Source organism: Chlorocebus sabaeus, chromosome 25, assembly GCF_047675955.1.
Source record: "Chlorocebus sabaeus isolate Y175 chromosome 25, mChlSab1.0.hap1, whole genome shotgun sequence".
Classification (NCBI taxonomy): Eukaryota; Metazoa; Chordata; class Mammalia; order Primates; family Cercopithecidae; genus Chlorocebus; species Chlorocebus sabaeus.
The window spans coordinates 25,189,017-25,208,771 of NC_132928.1; the positions used below are offsets into that span (position 1 = coordinate 25,189,017).

A 19,755-nucleotide genomic window follows, 5' to 3' on the forward strand; every position below is an offset into this window, starting at 1 on the left:
CCAGTTAGGACAAAACTTTCAGTTCAGATGTTTGTAGGTTTTGGAATGCTATGAAAGCATTGTGGCTCTGGATTGCCTCATATATTCTTATAAGGTGGGAATTGGTCTTCCCATTTTACGTATGAGAAAGCTAGAGTTTAGAGAGGATCAATAACTTGTCCATTGACATTCAGCTGATGAGTGAGCTGAGCTGTCATTCCAATCCAGATCTGTCTGCCTGCAGAGCTAGGCTTTTCCTCCAAGGTAATACATCTTTAGAATGAATGAAGACGACTCAAGGGTGGGCACGGGGAGCTCTGACTTTGACATCTTCTCTGATTAGGGGAGTACTTTCTGGATATCTGATAAGGATCATTTATTGGCTTGTTCTTATTTATACTTCGACTTCTGCGATCCCAGTAGGCTAATGGCTCAGAAGAGAGGAAGCTAAAGTTCAGTCAATTTTGTGGCTTACAAGAAGAATCCAGCTGACTTTGTGGGGGCTGTGAGAGCCAAGAACAAATGGGGTCAAGTTGGATTTAGTGAGAGATGCATCATCTGCAGTGGAAACAACCCCCATACAGAGCCAGTGAAATGCACAGTGCTTCCTGCTTCCCCACCCATTGCCTGACTGGAGAAGTGTTCCCTTGAGTGGGGACCTGTCTTGAGAGAAGGATTGTCCTCAACGATCACGAGCCCTGGGTAAGCTTGAGAGTGATGAGCAGCTTGAAACAGGGAGAATTCAATTAGGGAGTCTCTCTGGTCTTCATTAGTAATGTGAAAAAACAGTCAAAGGAAGCACTAATTCAATCTGCTGAAGATGCAGCCTACTTTTAACACATCATTGGAAAGATGGACCCTGGTCTGTGGTCTGGGCAATGGCATAGATAACCTCCCTCTTCTATCTTCTAAGTACTGTCAGATGGCGGCTGCCATATCTGGGTCATCTCTAGGTCAGGCAAGATCTGGACTCTTAATATCCAGGCATATGTGTCCATGGTGATCCTCTATGGTGAGGAGCCTGCGGTCAGTGAACTCCAAGCAGTAGAAGGGCCGGCCACTCTGGCAGGGGAGTGGCCTGTGCTTTACTAGGAAGACACCCATTAGGAAGCGTGGTAGGTTAGTTTTCACAGGAACAAGGAACATCTGCTCCAGCCAACTAGAGAACAGATGGGGGGAAAATATTCTTAAAGGGGCCATTAGCTCTTGGAATTGGTGCCAGGCAAGTAGGCCTTTCTAAAGAAGACATGAGGGGGCAGGTTAAACCTCTTGGCCTGAGAGAACTGTGAGGCCCTAAGACAGTAGAAGACCCACATTTGCTTTGGAAAGTGCAGGAGAAAGAATGCAAGATGTTTTCTCGCCTCAATAATGGCTGTCCTCTGGGAATATGTCTCAAAGCTGTGTCAGCTTGCCGGCTGCCAGCTCAGAGCTCCCTGAGTCCTTCGGTCAGCAGTCCTCCCCTGCCAACTTCCCTATGGACCTTAGCTCACCTATATGACATACCCCACTTCTGTAGCCAACTCCCTCTTAAACATCCCAGGAGCTCTTCTGCACTGAGGAGTAGGAAGCTCACCTGCTTTCACTGACCCTCCTTTTTCTTCCTGTCCTCTCAGATGGCCTGGTCTCTAGGCTAGTCCCCGTCTCCCAGCACCCTTTTCTGCTGTCTTTAGACAAAATTCTCAGTGCTTTCCCTTCTTCCTCCTGTTTGCTTTCCTTTTCTTCCTCAGACCAACCATGTGTGCAAAGTCTAGATGGCGACTTTGGGTCCTCCAGAAGTCATCTTGTCCCTTCCTCTAGGATTAATTTGCGACTTCTGGGTACAAGTTACTAACTACTCAAAGCAGCTTAAGCCCCAGAGGGGATTTAATTATAAGGGTGCTGGGGTGTCTGTTAGAGCTCGAGGTCAAAGAAATGGCTGGATCAGAGGAATGGACTAAAAGCAAGAAGCTGAATGCCACAGGTATGGTCTTTGTGCCTCTCTGTGTGCTGGCTTGTTCGTTTCTCTCATGACAGAGAGGGCTTTCAGCTTCCTGGTTAGTCTATAGGAAAGAAAAGATGGAGAAGCAGCTCCTTCCTGTGCACACCACCAATAGCGTTGCCTGGAGAAGGGCTGATCTCTTTTTTCTCTCCATCTCAGGTCCCATCCCTGGGGAGGGATTTTGGCTGAGCTGAGATCAGGTGGCTACCTCATGTAACCACAAGAGTGGGGCGGGTTTAGGCATATGGTTATTTCTGCTGTAACCGTGGATCTAGGGATGGGGCCAGTTTCTAGAAAGGGGTTAGTACTTTCTATTGCACATTAGCCCTTCTTGGACCTCTAAGCCTAGGGGAGTCTGGCCTGGAGAGTTTACACACCCCAACTCCTTTCACTTGGCTCTTCTCCTGCCTGGCATGAGGACTGGCAAGGCCTGCCAAAGAGCAGGGTAGTCTGACTGAAGGAACCTGGGGCATGGCTGTGTGTCTTTGCTAGTCCCCACGTGCAGAAAAGACCTGGAACCTGGACCTTGAAGGCCATTCAGTCCCTGACCCTCCCCTCAGGTACCACTCTATCCTTTTAGTAAAGTCTTTCATAGATGATTTGATTGTTCCATTTGACACTAGGGAGTCAACACTGAAAAGTCTCGCTGTTGGAAAGCTCATTGTTTCTAAAATCAGTCTTTCATGATGTAACTGAATCCATCCATCGTCTCTCATTCCATCTGGGGCTCACAAGGAAGACTCAGGCCCACCATTTTGGGACTGAATTAGTGAATATGAAACTATTTTTGCATGAGAAGACAGGGGCTTGGCCCAGGCTCTATGGGATTTGGAAGCATTTTTGACTGGCTGCTGCCCTTCATCGAAATGAACCCCTGAGGAGAAGAGACACGTATCTGACTACTTGTAGAAATGCCCAAGAACACTCCTCTAGATTCCTGTTTCCCAACTACAGGCTCCATGGGACCAGAGCCAACTGTGAACCATGAGAAAGGTGTGGAGGGTCAGGCAAGTCAAGGGGGAGAGATATGAGGAGTAGGGGGAGGACAGCAAAGGGGTTCTAGACCAAGATTCCCTCTATCACTCGCATTGATGGACCTTGGGGAGGTTGGGCAATCAAAACCTGCAAAGAACCCTAAACCCTTTTGCATCTTTGATAAGAAACAGCTCATAGTTAGCAATGGAGAGGGGGACCGAATTTTAGTTCCTACATTTCTGACAGTTCCACAAGCTGGGGGGTTGAGACCATGATAACCAAGACTGCATAACAGGCATCGTTTTAAGCTTTCTATGAATATTAAGTCACTTAATCCTCACAATAAATCCTATGAAGTAGAAACTATTACTCACCCCCTATGTTGCCAGTGAGAAACTGAGGCATAGAGAGATTGAATAACTTGTCCTAAGTCCCATTGCTAGTATGGAGTAGAGTCAGGATTCAAATCCAGGCAGTGTGGCTTCCCAGCCATCCTTCCTTTTCTCTCTGACCGATTGGGGAACCAAACAGTTCTACCGCAGGTGGACAGGAGAAAACACCACCTGATGTCAGCTCCTCCAGGGCGGTGACCTTGTCCTTTCCAGCCATGTGCTAAGGCCCAGCACCTTACGTCCAGCAGAAGTGCTTGTTGGAAAGAGGAAAATTAAAGGGGGACGAGGATTAGTCTTTATCTTGAGACTTTCTAACAAGAGAAATTTACATTTAGACATTCCTTGTATCCATGTATTTTCCTACCAGAAGGTAGTGTTTAGGAGTTAAACGTCACATCACAGACAAATGTTTGAGCAGGAGATTTTTCTTTTTAGGAAGAAGGATATGTTAGTGACTTTCTCCATCTGATTCAGACTTTATATCTACCCTTGTCACTAAATTCTTTTCCTTTCTCTCTCCATGGAGCTGGTAGTTAAAAAAAAGAAATCTGGAGGAATGGGTACGGTGGCTCTCTGGTTACAGTGGTAATAGCCATGTTCCTAAATCTGACCTCCTTTCTTCGGGTCAAATTGGATAAACTCTCCATGGTGCTGCAGGCTTTTTCTTTCTGCTCCCCTTCACTCTGTGATGCCTCAAACCTCATTTCCATCCACGCTCTCTGCAGACACAGAGTACTGAGGCTGGAAGGAGAAGGAGCGGGACAGGCAGACCCCACTCTCTGCTCTGAGTAGTGTGTGGGAGGAGGCTGGAGAATGGAGCACTTCTCTCTGATCCTGCCTGACTCTCTTGGAGCCAGAGAAGTGGGGGCGTCTCTAAGTGAAGCAGAGGGAGGGCCTGGAGGGGCTCAGGAGCTGGGCTATTTCTGTAACACAGAGCACATCTGCAGCCAGCCACAGAGAAGGTCAAACTCTGGGCGCACGGCTGGAATGCAAGGGGCCAGGCAGCTGGGGGGAGCTGTGGTTTCATCCTTTCTGGCAGCTTAGAGGGCCACTGTGATGCCCTTTGAGGAAGGTAGGGCTACCCACAGCAAAACGGGTGGAGCAGGGAGGGACTCCGCCCTGGTAGATAGCGATGATGGTGGAGGGCATTGGAGGAGGGTAGGGGAAGGCATTCAAAATCCAAATGCCCATCACATGTGGTGGAGAGGAATTTAATTCCAAGGTGTAGGGACTCTAATTCATGCTCTCTGTCATAAAAAAAAAAAAAAAAAAAAAAAAAAAAAAAAAAAAAAAAAAAAAAATCAGGCAAAGCACTGTGTGAGAGGAAAGAGAAATAATGCTGACACAGGAACAAGGAGGCCACAGAAACATACGCATGTGAGTGTGCACCAGTGTTCAGAAGTCCACGCAGGGAGGGGGGTGCATTTACACTGTTCCCTTCCAAGGCCATATCTAACACACATATTTTTATCTGTAGTCTTTTTCTTAATGAGGACCATGCCCCTCCCACCACAAATTGTATAAGCTCCAGGCCCCCAGAAACCCAGATCTGTCGCTGCATCCATGACACTGACACACACCCCCTTCCTTGGTCCCCTGCCTGCATGTCATGAAGCCCCTTCCTCTGCGCGCGTGCACCCCATAGCTTCTGTGCCTTACCCTCATCCTCCCGCATGCATGTGTGTGGTTTGGGGCTTCTTGAGTTTCCGTTTATAGTTAGAAAATTGCCCTGCTCTGGCTCTGGCTTTGTCACAGGAGGCTCGGTCTTGGCTCGGTCTGACTGCTGCTTGACCTTTGGCCAACCTGCCCTTGGCCTGGCCTGCTCTGGCCACCTAGAAGCATAATCTGTTGGTTTGTTTTCCTTCTCGGGCTGTGGGTCCTCTCCAGCTGAATCGAAGCCTCTAAAATGGGGCGAGGGTTTCAGATGCGCAGTCAGCCTTCAGAAGGAGCGCTTCCTTGAAGAACCAAAGGTGCTCAGGATGAGCAGCTCTTTTGTCCTATCATTTGCTCTAGGGGCAATGAGATTGCCTTTCTCAGGTCCGGTGCGCCCCAAGGGAACAAGGACTTGCTACACACCTTATACAGTTGGATAGCAGCATAAGCACTAGAATTGTTTTTTTTTTCTTTTTTTGAGACGGAGTCTTCCTCTGTCACCCAGGCTAGAGTGCAGTGGCATGATCTCAGCTCACTGCAACCTCCACCTCCCGGATTCAAGCAATCCTCCTGCCTCAGCCTCCCAAGTAGTTGGGACTACCGGCCTGTGCCACCACACCTGGTTACTTTTTGTATTTTTAGTGGAAACGGGGTTTCATCATGTTGGCCAGGCTGTACTTGAACTCCAGACCTCAGGTAATCTGCCCACCTTGGCCTCCCAAAGTGCTGGGATTATAGGCGTAAGCCACTGCGCCCAGCGTAGAACTGGATCTTCTTAGTCAGTTATTTCTGTCCAGTAATGTTGACCCTTAGAATGGACTTGCTTTCAACTATGACACACATACAAAAGCCCGCCTCCCAGTTCAAATTCTACTAGGAACAGACCTCCCTCACATTTGAGATTCTCAGGTGTTAATTATTCTGGCTCCTAAGTACAGGGGAGAGGGTACTATCTTGATGGATAACTTCTTTAGGAACAAATTATTAAGCATCCATCTGTATGTGTCAAAGTGTTGAGGAGTTTTACAGTAAAAATTGAGCCATTGTCTCCTAAGGATAAACAGTCCAAGGCAGATGCAGACAGATAATAATGATTATTGGCATTTATTGAACATTTACCTAGTGCCAGGAACTTTCATAAATTTTTTACGGGTATAATCTTATTTACTCCTATGGTGAACAGATAAAGAAGGCCCATATATTATCCCCTTTTCACAGATGGGGGAATGAAAGCACAGAGAGGTTAAGTTCCTCACCCAGAGTCCCTTAGGTAGTAACTGGTGGAGCCAGGATTGGAACTGGGGCAGTCTGACTCCAGAGCCAAAAATCTCAAGGCTAATGTGGATTCAACTCAATAAAAATAAATGAAAGGATTAGCTGGTAGGATGATGCATGAGAAGGGAATTTCAAGTTGCACAACTAACATAAAGTGGGAAGAAAGCTGGCTTTGGGCTGTGTCCTGGGCTCTAATCCCAGTTCTCTCACTTCCTAACTGTGTAGCCTTGGGCTAATAACCTGACCTCTCAGGTTCTTCCTCAACAGCAGGACAGCAATAGCTATCCCTGGGGGTTAAGCAGAGAATTTGCTAGGCTTGGGTAGGTGTTAATTTCCTTCTTTCTGTGCCAGTTGTTAAGTTTTCCTGGGAGGGTGAGGGGTAATTTGGGAATTCAAGGTTAATTCTTATTTCAAGAAGAAATGTTCAACCAACCCTCCAATACCCTATCTTCTCGACAAGATTTTCTGCCATCACCACTTCCTCTGTATCCTCTCAGGACTGCCTGGAATTGTAGGAGAGACAGGCTGGAGAGAGAGAAGGGTGTTTGGCTTAATGCAGCTGTCAAGCAGCTGTCACCCTCTGGCCACTCTTTCTTCATCTTCTTTCTATCCTTTTAAAAACAAGGACATTCTCTTGCATAACCACAGTATAATGAACAGACTCAGGAACTTAATAACATCGATACAATTCTATTATCTAATATGCAGTCCATATTGAAATTTCACCAGTTGTCCTAATAATGTCATTAGAATCCAATTTAGGATCATGTCTCTTTCCTCTCAGTCTGGAAAGTCCCTCAGCCTTCCTCCATGTTCATGCACTGAAGTTTTCTTAAACAGCACAGGATCCTCTCTGGGACTTCCTGAGCCCTGTCCTGTCTTTCCTCATCCCTGAGCAGGGCTGACTAGAGTAAGGCGATTAAGACACTCCCCTTAGGTGCAAAGTGTAAGAGGGTGCCAAAAAACTCAGTAGTCAAGATAAATAACATTTCCGTGCAATAATTTAAAAATCAAAATCAATGCAAACATTTTATGAAGAACAAAATAGTAACATTCGAAATAAAGACAGGATCCAAAACAGTGCCACTTTAAGCCATATTGGAGGCTGAGGCAGAAGGGAAATTCCAGTAATGCTGGCCCTGTCTTTATTTGAAATGTTGATATTTCATTCATCATGGATTTTTAATGTTAATTTTTATTTCAAAAATATCGTATTAAAATAAGTCTTGGTTGGCTGGGTGTGGTGGCTCATGCTTGTAATCCCAGCACTTTGGTAGGCCGAGGCGGGCGGATCACCTGAGGCCGGGAGAGGAGTTTGAGACCAGCCTGGCTAACAGGGTGAAACCCTGTCTCTACTGAAAATACAAAAATTAGCTGGGTGTGGTGGCACATGCCTGTAGTCCCAGCTACTTGGGAGGCTGAGGCAGGAGAATCGCTTGAACCTGAGAGGCAGAGGTTTCAATGAGCCAAGATCACGCCACTGCACTGCAACCTGGGCAAGAGAGCGAGACTCCATGTCAAAGAAAAAAAAGAAATTCTGATTACTGAGTTTCTGGATGCCCCTTAAACTTTGTGCTCCCTCCCCCACCCCCACAGGGTGGGCTTTCTCCCTCTGCCAGTCATCCCACCCTCAGAACAAGTTGGGAGAGAGAGGTGGGGCTCCATGCCAGGAGGAGGAAGGTTAGGGGACAGAGAGAAGAGGCGGGAGGGGAGGGGTAAGGAGGCCTGGAACGCAGCCGTGTGTCTGGCCAGGAGCTCTCTAACAGCTTCCAGCTGCTTCCACAACCACCAGACTTCCGCCTTGGGAGTGGCATTTGGTTGTTTTTTTTTTCCTGCTCTTCACATCAAATGTGTGATCTAATTAGACTTTGCATCCCTCATTTCTGTCAGTCTTCCCTGTCTTGCAGTGTTCCCCTTAGTTGACCTGTCCCGACCCTGTTTCCATCCATCCCAGGAGCCCCTCAGGTGCTGCCACTGGTGCGCTCCAGGAGCATCCACCCAGTGCTGGGTGAGCACCACAAAGACCAAGCCAGGGTGAGGGACGCAGGTGTGTGTCAGCCAGGGTGAGGGACACAGGTGGGCATCAGCCAGGCCGGGGCAGTTCCTTGTGGCCCTGAGAAAAGAGCTTCGGACTGAGGTTAACAGACCCTGAGGTTAGCCTTGCCTCAGGTATATGAGGTGGGTTATCTCAGCCAACACTTCCAGCTTCAGGGCTTTTGTTTTGTAAAGTGAGGGTGGTACTAACACTTTTCTGCCTACCTCATAAGACCATAAAATAACCAAATGAGATAATGATGACAGTGCTTTGCGAACCCTAAAGGATTTTATTTGGTATTTTCCCTTCTGTCATATAACAAATAATCCTTTATTTTGATTAAGACCGTATTCAGGTCTGCTGCATTATTTGATCTAAATCCGTGAGAAGAGTACAGGCAGATTCAGGACCCATGTTCATCTCTGCCTGTAACCAGCATTTCTGTCAGACTAAAGCAGGTCACTAGGAAACCCTGCCCATTCCCACCCTCATTCCATCACCATGTAAAACATAATGGGTGTGCCCAATAATAGGAGTCATCATTTTAATGTCTCAATTGAAGGCTTTTCTTTTTCATAGATTTATTGAGGTATATGATAAATTGTATATATTTAAAGGGTAAAATTAGGTGCATTTTGTGAAACCATAACCACAATTGAGATAATTAACATATATCCATCACTCCCAAGTTTCTTCCTGCCTCTTTGTAATCCCTCCCTCCACCCTGGCCCCAGGCAACCACCCGTCTGCTTTCTGTCACTATAGATTAGTTTGCATTTTTAAGAATTTTATATAATGGAATCATAGAGTATATACTTTTATTTCAGGGAAGCCTTGTTCCTTTTATTCTGTATAAATATTTTAAGATTCATCCATTATGTTGCATGTTTCAATAATTCATTTCTTTTTATTGCTGAGTAGTACTGTGTTGAATGCATGTAACACATAATGTTGTACCCATGTGTTCATGGACATTTGAGTTGTTTGTAGTTTGGGGCTGTCACAGATAAAGCTGCTGTGAACATCTGTGTACAAGTCATTGTGTGGACATAAGCTTTCATTTTTTTCAGGAAGTCAGTGGGTTGTATGGTGCATGGATGTTTAAACTCTTTAAGAAACTGGGAAACTGTTTTCTAAAGGGGGATGTACCATTTATATTCTTACCAGCAGTATATGAGCATTCCAGTTCCTCTACGTTTTTGCCAGCGCTTGGTATGGTTAGTTTTTAAATTTTAGCTATTCTGGTGGGTGTGGGTAGAGAGAGCTCATAGTAGTTTCAATTTGCATTTCCCTAATGACTAATGATGTTGTCTTTTCATGTACCTTATTTGACATTTGTATATCTTTGGTGTTGTTTGCTATCTTAACACTAAGTTGTGAGAGTTCTTCATAGGTTCTAGATAAAAGTCCTATGTCCATTATATATTTTGCAAATATTTTCTCTCTGTTTATGGCTTACCTTTTCATTTTTGTAACAATGTCTTTTTTTTTTTTTTTTTTTTTTTTTTTTTTTTTTGAGACAGGGTCTCACTCTGTCACCCATGCTGGTATGCAGTGGTGCCATCTTGGCTCACTGCAACCTCCCCCTCCTGGGTTCAAGTGATTCTCTGACTCAGCCTCCTGAGTAGCTGGGATTACAGGTGCACGCCACCATGCCTGGCTAATTTTTGTATTTTTAGTAGAGACGGGATTTCACCATGTTGGCTGGGTTGGTCTCGAACTCATGACTTCAAGTGACCTGCCCACTTTGGCCTCTGAAAGTGCTGGGATTATAGGCATGAGCCACTGTGCCTGGCCTGTAACAGTGTCTTTTGAAGAGCAAACTTTTAAATTCTGATGAAGTTCAATTTATTGATTTTTCTTGATGATGCATTTTATGTCATTTTTAAGACATCTTTGCCAAATGCAAAGTCACTAAAATTTTCTCTTGTGTTTTCTTCTAGAAACCTTGTAGTTTTAGCTCTTCCATTTATGTCTATGGTCCATTTTGAGTTAATTTTTTAATGAGAGGGTCAAGGTTGTTTGTTTGTTTGTTTGGTATCATACAAATACAGCGCCATGTATTGAAAAGGCTGTCATTCTCCTTTGCATTGCCTTTATAGAAAAACCAATTGACCAAAATGTGTGGATTTATTTCCAAACTCTCTACTCTGTTCCATTTATCTATACATGTGTCTTTATGCCAACATTATGTTGTCTTGATAACTGTAGCTTTACAATAAGTCTTGAAGTCAGGTAGTATAAATTTTCCAAACCTATTCTTCTTTTTCAAAGCTTTTGGGTATTCTGGATCCTTTGAATTTCCATGTGAATGTTAGAATCAGCTTGTCAACTTTACAAAGATCTGCTAGGGTTGTGGTTGGGACTGTGTTATATCCACAGAAAATACGGGGAGTGTAGACAGTTTAACAATATTGAGTCTCCTGATCCATGAAAACAGTATCTGTCTCCTTTTATTTGGATTTCGTTTAACTTCTTTCAGCAATGTTTTATAGTTTTCAGTGTATAGGTCTTGCGCATCCCTTGTCAAATTTATCCCTTAATTTTACACTATTATAAACGGTGTTTTAAAATTTCCTTGTTTCATTGTTTGTTGCCAGTATATAGAAATACAACTGATTTTTCTGTATAGACTTTGTATCCTGAGCCTTTCCTCCCTTGCTTGAAAATTCAATTTAAAAGAGCAGGGACCTGAAAATATCAAGGGACAGGGCATTTGCATGACATGATAAACATTTACAATGGCTCTAAAAACATGAGCATCTTTCTGTCCTAAGTCATAGATAATTTCAGTAGCAGCCCTACAGTAGCTGTGCCTGTAAAGGATGGGAAGGAGGGGTGGTATGGTAAATTCTGACACTACACAAGTAGAACACCTCCAGATCTCTGGGATACTCTTGAGGGTGAATGGAGCAAGTGGGAATGCAGTGCAGCCCCTTTAAGGAACCCGGCCAGCCAGTCAACTGCGGGCTGCTAGGAAGGCAGCCCAGGAGATAAGATAAGGCCCCCTGGCATGTTTAAAGCAGGGTCCTGAGCCACAGTGGCTGGGCTACTGATAGGCAAACAGGAACCAGGGGTGATAAGGAGGAGGTGCCAGCTACTAAATCCGGGCTGGCAAGAGGAGTAGCCGCCAAATCACTCCTCTGGGGCCTGAAAGGAGAAAAGGCTATTAATTGTGGGTGTGTAGGGAGAGGGGGCACTTGTATTCTCTGTATATCCCATTTATGATCATGGTGAAAAAGAAAAATCCTACTGGGCTGTACTTAAAGGCACTCTGTTTCATATGGAGTAAATGCTCAATAAATATAGGCTTATTGAGTTCCTTATGCTCTAGTGAGATGCTCTGATATAGGATTTAGAGACTACCTAATTTCTTCCTCAAATGAGGAAAATCCTGGCAAGGACTTACTCTCACAAGCCTGGCGCTGCTCATTTGCACGCATCTGCATAGATTTGCATGTGTCCTACTTGTAGATACTTTTAGATTTCCCCCAAATCAGTTGCCTATTTTTAAAGGGATAAAGAGGGAATTTATCTCTTCTTGTTCTTGCTCACCTTTATCTGTATCCTCCAAAGATGCTAAAATAATTTCTGCAACTTTGAACTATAAACAATACCTGTGGTTGCATAGTTTATGCAGATAGAAGCAATTCTTTGCCTGATGATGTTTCTCCTCTTAATTTCTATTATAATTCCTAGTTCTGCTCTCCAAACTTCTGAGTGGGACAGAGAGATATTAAGGTTAAAAAAAGAAAACAAAAAACCCTCTAGCTGAACAGCCAGAGGCTCAAATTGCTTAGAAAGGAATTAGTTCACTCTACCTGGACAGAGCAGTTAGAGGCAGTTTCGTGGATCTGAAGACCACCTTCCCACTGCTTCCCATCCCAGGGCTAGGGATGCTGTGACTATCTTTGTCTGCTCTCCTTCCTCCAGGAATAAATAAAAATATCATCCCTCCCCCAGATCCCAGCTCCTCTATTGGCCCGCCAGGCAAATATTTCATAATGTGGGCTCATCCAATTGGGCATCATGCCAGAGTCAAGAGCCTCAGGTTGCAAGTGTGCTCCAATCAGGCGGGGTGGCCTGGGTGGGACTAGAGGGCTCTCCTTCTCCACATGGGAGGCGGCAGCATTACTCAGGTGGATGGCATCCAGGTAGGAGCTGCTACTTTCTCAGGGCAGAGTAGAAGGGACAGGGCTGTCCATCAGCCAGCTCCGGCTGGCTGAGGCAACCCAGCACTGAAGGGGTTAAGGCCAGCCAGCATGTGTGGCTGTTAATGATTGCTACCCACCAGGGACCTGGTGAGTATTAAAGGAAAACCTTCTCCCTATTCCTCAGTGTGAAAGGAGTCAGGACTAGAGGCAGCAGAGGGAACAGCAAAGAAGAGCCGGTGAGTAAGTGGTTATCTGTCTGGTCTATGTTTGTCTGAGTAGCTCTGGAACAGAAAAAGGAAGCCTAGATATACCCATTTCATCAGCTAGAGTGGGCTTTTGTTACAACCAGATACAAATTCTCAGCTTGAGACCAGATTCCAGTATCATTACTATTTATTAGAAGGAAATCTTTAAAATTATCTTAGTCCAAAGGAGTGAACTACTCAGCGCGGAAGCCAGAGATACAAACCATTGTCTGTCCTGATATCAAGACAATGGTTTTATGTGGATCTGAACACAAAGCTGGAGCGCTACTCTTCCTCCCTCTCTCTGAGCCATTGTCTCCAGAAAGGGGCTCGGTAGCTCTGGGCAGAAACAGCGTCGGCCTCTCTTATGGGCCGATTTCCTGGATGGGGCCATGGAAGGAAGGCGGAGGGGACAGAGCCACAGGAGACTGGCATGGCTGTGCTCCTGGTTTTAGCCTTTTACTTAGCAGAGTCAGGTGTGGTGAGATGTAGGGTAAGACAGAACCTGGCGGGGGTGGGTGCAGAGAGTTGCGGGGAGACCTCTTCACTCATTAAGAAGACAAGGTTGTCAGTTGAGAGCAAAACTGAAATCCAGGAAGAAAGAGAATCAACCTTTTGCATTTAGATTTCTACTGCCCCCATTCCCTCAACTTCCCCTTCAGGTCCCTCATCCCTTCAACCTCCAAAACATTTGTGCTCTTTGACCCTGGCACCTTCTAATGACAGTTTTGTGCAGGAGGTGTGGACAAGAATTCCTTGGCTTGGAGGAGGAGGTGGGCGCACTGGCTTTTCTCAGCTGATGCTATCTCTCTCTGTGTGTGTACTCATGAATGCCCACGTGGTTTAAAAAAAAAAAAAAAGGAGGGAGACTGTCACCAAAAAGGAAGTGCTGACTTTACTCTCCTCCTGCCCCCAGCTAGGATCCCTTTTGTTCCCTTGCCTCTTTCTTGGGAGGAAAGAGATTCGATGACATAGTGATGCTAGGTTGAACCTAGGGAGGAATTCGGGGCCCTGGAGAGCCTGTTGGGTAGGAACAGGGTGCTCTGTGTGCCAGTTTTGAAGGCAGATTTGAGCGATAAGGTAAACCCAACCCCCTGGTGGCTTTCAGCTGTGGTGCTTCCTCTGGCTAGGCTGCCCACGGGCAAACAGAAACCGGCACAATAGAGGGAAGGTGCCAGTCACTAGACCCAGCAGGGCGAGAGCAGAAGCAGCCAAGTTTCTGGGCATTTGAGGCCAAGAAAGAAGGGGAAGTAGAGTATAGGAGAGGAATGGGGATACTTGTGTTCTGCCTCATATTTGAGAGTCAGCCACAAATGTGACTAGCCAACCTCCATCGCTACACTCCCAGGAGAAGTGTACTGGGATTGTTATTCCCAGGCAGGAGGACTTCACGGGGGATGCAACCTGTGCAGTTGCTCCACATGCTTGGTTTAATGCTCTGCTGTTGCTGTCTTGAAATCCTTAAGTTTTGCACAAGGAGCCCTGCAAATTGTGCAGCTGGTCCTATTCCCAGGCCATCCAGAAGTTGCAGCTGCAGAATAGTTGCTCATATACTCCGACCAGTGTAGGCAGGCTCACCTGTTACTCAGGTGTCACTTACAGAGGCCGGCTTCTGTTCTGGCTGGCACCTGTGCTGCATCCTTTTCTCTTTCCTCCTCTCTGTTCCTCTCCCAGGGCACTCTGTTCCTCCTTGTTACAGCCTCCAGGCCCAGTCTTTCTTCACAGCTGCTGTGTGGCAGGACAGGGCAGGAACAGCAGTGTCCCTTGTCTGACTGCCCTGCCTTCCTTCTCAGGCCCTCTCTTTTCCTTATCCGGGCCGTAGCCAGCATGGTCCCTAGGCTAGGTCTAGGCCTAGGAGCACCTCTTCCTTTCCTCTGAGATTATCTTCCCTCCCCTCTGTAATCCCTGGTTATCAGTGGATGCTCTCTGGCACCTGCTTCTTGCGATGTTTGCTTAGGAACAGGTTGTTTTCCTGTGATTTCCATAGGATCCAGGTCTGGATGAGTGCAGGGTGGGGAAGAGCAGGTGCAGGGAATGAAGAATCCTAAGCCTGCTGTCCTTGGTGGTACTTCCTCTACCCTGTCCTCCTCCATGCCAGCTCCTCCTGCTCTGGACCAAATGGCCCCACAGAAGACTTCCCTTTCCTCCTCCTCCCACAAGCGTCAACTGGAGGTTGGCCAATCCAGGAAGGAAAGGGAAAGCAGGAGGGAGGAACAGGTCCTCTGTGTCTCTAGCCTCCTCCCCAACTCTTCTTCCTTCTCCAACTCTTCTCTCCTGTTCTTCTTAAGCTGCTGGATGACTTTTTCCAGTGTTTCCCACCAGGCCAGCGCTGTTAGTAATGATACTTTCAAACTATGCAGAAGAGTCGTAGTGCTTGTGATTTAAAAATAATGAGCCTGGCCAACATGGTGAGACCGTGTGTCTGCTAAAAATACAACAAATTAGCCAAGCTAATTTAACCAGCTACTGGGGAGGCTGAGGTGGGAGAATCGCTTGAGTTCAGGGAGCAGAGGCTGCAGTGAGCCAAGATGGCACCACTGAACTCCGGCCTGGGATACAGAACAAGAACCTGTCTCAAAAAAACAAAAACAAAAACAAACAAACAAAAAACCAAAACAATAACAAAAACAACAAAAAGCACAAAAAACGAAAACAATGGATTGTCCAGATTAATTTGGAGTGAACTTTGGAATATATCATTTTTTATTTTTAACTTTTTGTTGTTGACAGCAGATTTTCCTTTCTTTTTAGCTTAGCTTAGGACTATGAGGGAACTTGTATTTACTGAAGACACTGAGCTCACATCAGCTGGTGGAAGGATACATCGGCTTAGAATTGCATTTCATAGAATTCAGAACTGGAAGGTGGCTTAGAGAACATCTAGCCTGGTGCTGTCCAATAGAATGTTCTACAATGATGGAATGTCCTATGACTATTCTGTCCCATATGGTAACCACTAGCTATTGTGGCTCTTTAGACACAGTGAAATGTGGCTAGTGTAACTGAGGAACTGAAATTTTAATTTTATTTAATTTTAATTATTCAAAATTTGAACTGCCACATACGACTAGTGGCTATCAACTTGGCGCAAATTTAGGATAGTGCTATTTATTTTATTCCCTTATTTTATTAATGATTATAACATTAGCCACTACTAAACAACTGGATGTGCCAGCCGTTCTTCTAGAGGTTTTAAATATGCGATCTTATTTAGTCTTCCCAACAACCCCAGTATCGTTACATGTTGCAGGTGGGGAAACTGAGACCCAGAAAGGGACAGTGACTCGGTACTGGTCAGTTACCAAGACTCCTGACTCTGAGACCACCGGCCTTATCCTTTTCCTTAAGGACAATCCACATGCTGTCCATTCCTTGCCATCACGTGCCAGCTTTTTTCACAACTCTCCAAATCCCTTTCCAGATCTCCCTCTTCCTCTCCGGGATGTCAGGGGAGCTCACAAAGGAGCTGCAGTCTCAGTCTGCAGCAAGTGCTCTCCTAGGCACAGTAGTTTTCCGGTTGGTTCCATGGTGGCCCTTGTTCCTAGGCTCCCTTTGGATCCTCCACCAGCAGGCAGCAGTGCAGGGATATCGCTCTGCCCTCAGAGCCCTTGGCAAGCTCCCCAAGTACAGGGGAAGTTCCAGACTCCTTGCTCCTGGCAAAAGGAGGTGTTCAACATTTCCCACAATCCACCTGCCTCTAGCTTACCCTATTACTCCCAGTCTGAGACAGAAGATCAGCTGAGCCCTCCTTGTGGGCCAAAGGCACAATGGGTCTCCTTGGGCAGGCGAGGAGCAGCACTAACTTAGAGCCTGCTGTTGGCCCTCAACCCTTGTCATGCTACCCTCCAGCTGGGAGGCTCCTGCTCTCCAACTCTAGCTGGTTTACTGCTTTCCTCTTCCCAAGGCAAAGCTTCTGCTTTGTAGACTCTTATCAGAGTCTGGCTGGCCAGCAGGGAGAGGAGGGACAGGAGGGGGCATGAAGCAAATGCACCGTGCATACTGATCCCCGTGAGAGGGATTTGAGGCTGAGCTCCTGTCTCCTTCAGCCGCTATTCAGCATCCCAACCGGAACAGCACATGCCCCCTCCTCCAGGCAGTGGTGAGCCTGCTGGCCTGCCCTACAGCTGCTGCATCAAACTCAGTTATTCAGTTCCCCTGTGTGTGAGGTGCTGGGCAGAGGCACAGCAATAAAGGCCAGGCTGTGGACAGTGTGTGTGTGGCTGCCCTTCCAAGCCCCACATCCAGGCAGCTGTTGTCAGACTAATGTTTATGGGTAGCCCCCAGCCCACATCACACACAGTCCCCCAGACCTGTAGCCCACAGATGTTATCAGTGAAAAGGTTTGTGGCCTCATTACTGTGTTCTTGGAGCAGACCTTGAAAAGCCGGCATCTCCCCCTGAACCATGAAGCTCTCTCCTGCTTTCCTAGAGATGAGGAGCTCAGATTGGGTGCATCACAGGGACAGAAAGAGGGAAGCCCAAGAAAACTCAAACTTTGACCTCTCCTGTCACTATAGCTGGGACAGTGCACCTCCGCTTCCCTGATTCTGAAATGGGCCTTCCTTGCCTCCCTCCCAGTGTAAGGACCAGAGACTGCATGAGTTTTATTTTTCTCTTTGTTCCATATGCCTTCAGAGCATCATAACCTTTCTTCCTCTGCTGTCTGGTCCAGTGGGAGATTTGTGTTGTCTACTGAAGAAGGCATCACTCAATACCTTTGTTTCCCTGTTAAAATGAGAAAACTAAGATACCAGACAGCTTGATTCTCAAATTGCTGGATTGGGAACCAAGAAGGCACTGGTAGCTTTTGATGATGGGGAAGGAGAGAAATCAGCCAGCTTCATAACTCTCCAAACATCCACTTTGTAAAATTCCTTTTGTGGGGTGGGGCAGGGTGGGATTGCTGCTCTCCGTAGGACACCAGAAGCAGATCTGCTGAGTTAGGGATGCAGAGACATGGTTTCAGTGACCTTCTGTAGACCCGGTGGTGGACAGCTGGGCTGCCTCAGCCTCTGAAGGGCAGGGGTTTGAGATTCAACTCAGAGCTGGAAGGGGGGTGGGGCATAATTAATTATTGCCCTGCCCTGTTACCCCTTGGGATCCGTTCCACATTGCTGGCTGTCAGGAGAAGGCAACTTGGAGGCGAGGGGGCTGGGGCCTTTTTTCTCTGCTTCTGTCTGGCTTAGCTACTGAGGAAAGGCTGAGAGGAGGAAAACCCAGAGCTGTAGGCAGCTGCTTCTCCTTTGAATTTCCCCTCTCTTTAGAAGGGAACAAAACAAGAGCACACAGCACAAGGAGGAGCTCCAGGGAGCTGGATTGCCCCAGTTCTCCAAGTTGCGTCAGGGTGAAGGAGAAAGTGTCTCCCAGTCTGCCCATGGCAGCTTCTGGTGGTAGAATCGCAGTTCTCCGCAATTGGAAGACACTTCAGTGTTGAGACAGTTAAGGTCTGGCTGTACCCGGGAATGATATTCAATAATTCATCAACCAGAAAGGACGTTGGACTGGAGTCTTGGAGGGCCCTGTGGTGCCAGGCATTAACTCTTTTGTCTCTGGGTCATGGAGATGTGAGGAGGTCTCAGGCCCTGGCCCAGAGGTGGGGCAGGGACACTCAAGGGACTTGGGGGAGCAGCTTTTCACCCACCAACATGGAAGAGCTTCAGTATTTGAATCACTGGCATGGTTATGCTGTCTACTTTGGCTGTCTTCATTTTTCAGAAGACAAATGGAATTCCATAAAGTGAAACAACAAGTTTAAAGATGAATCAAGCTAGAGTGGGAGGTCAGAATGAAGTTCCCCTGTATAATCTCCATGTTTTCTCTCATGCACACACACGTGCATGCACACACACGAGCTTGAACCCATTACCCTGACTGAAGTACACCTTGCCCTCCTGCCCTCAGCCTGCCATCTTAGGCCTTCCTATCTCCTTTCATAGGAATAAGGGACCACCCAGGCCCAGAGCAGGGGCTGGGAGACACTGCAGTGAGAGAATGGGGGAAGGAGAGCACCTGGGCTGGAAGGGAAGAAACCTGGACCTAGCCCCCTGATTTGTGATTTCTCTCCCTTGTCCATGGAGCCATCTCTTCTATCTTCTGTCTGTGGTGGGAGCTGGGCTCACATAGAACATGCCCAGCCTTCCATAACCGCCCATAACAGGTTTGGGATGGGGCTGGGGGTGTGGTGAGGATGGGCGGAGTTAAGCAGGAAAGGGAGCAGCATGGGTCTTGTCTCCTAGACATGCAGCTGAGTAGCTTAGGACATTCCAATAAACTGGCTTGGGGCAGAGACATACCATCTTCTTGACACTTTGGAAATAACTGTGGCATCAAAGTGGGGGATGAGCAAGGGCAAAGAAGAAAGGCGAAAGCAAGTACAAGGCTGGGTGATAGCCACTGGCAGCTAGTCCCCAGAACCCAGAGAACTGGTATTTTGATCTTCAAGGAGCACATGGAGGAGAGACAGGGGGTATTGTTGTTTTTAGAGACGGGGGTCTTGCTCTGTTGTTTTTTAGAGATGGGGGTCTTACTCTTTTTTTTTTTTAGAGATGGGGATCTTACTCTGTTTTTTAGAGACAGGGTCTTGCTCTGTTGTTTTTAGAGACGGGGGTCTTACTCTGTTATTTTTAGAGATGGGGGTCTTGCTCTGTTGTTTTTTAGAGATGGGAGTCTTGCACCTCAGGCTGGGGTGCAGTGGTGCGATCATAGTTCACTGCAGTCTCGACCTCCTGGGCTCAAGTGATCCTTCTGCCTCTGCCTCTGAGTAGCTGGGACTACAGATATGTGCCACCATGCCTGGCTAAGGCAGTGTTGTTTGGAGGAGCTCCTTCCTACCTGCAAATACCTAGAGGGGCTGCCAGGGCCTGACCCTCTTTGACCTCTTCTTTATGTGGCAGCAATATGTAGGAAAACAGAGAGCTTCAAATGAGAAGCGGCTAGGAAAGTGTATTTTCTCCTGGAAATGGCAGGGGGAGCTTCAGGAATCAGGTGCATGTAAATGGCTGGAAATATAAACTGAGTTGGTTTTTAATTGGGACAGGATGCTGGAGCAGATAAGCCTCCTTGAAAATAA

At 46.7% G+C, this 19,755-nt stretch overlaps 1 protein-coding gene across 21 annotated transcripts in view; it reads left to right on the plus strand.

The window, feature by feature from the left end:
• PLEKHA6 (pleckstrin homology domain containing A6) overlaps window positions 1-19,755 on the plus strand; it is a 157,071-nt gene that overhangs the window by 76,013 nt on the left and 61,303 nt on the right. Inside the window, exon 1 of one of the 21 annotated variants that reach the window (XM_073011602.1) lies at window positions 12,655-12,677. The exons of the other annotated variants lie outside the window; for them this stretch is intronic. The gene's annotated coding sequence lies outside the window, so the exon portion shown is untranslated. Of the gene's footprint in view, window positions 1-12,654; window positions 12,678-19,755 lie in introns of those variants that run through there. 21 annotated transcript variants of the gene reach the window in all.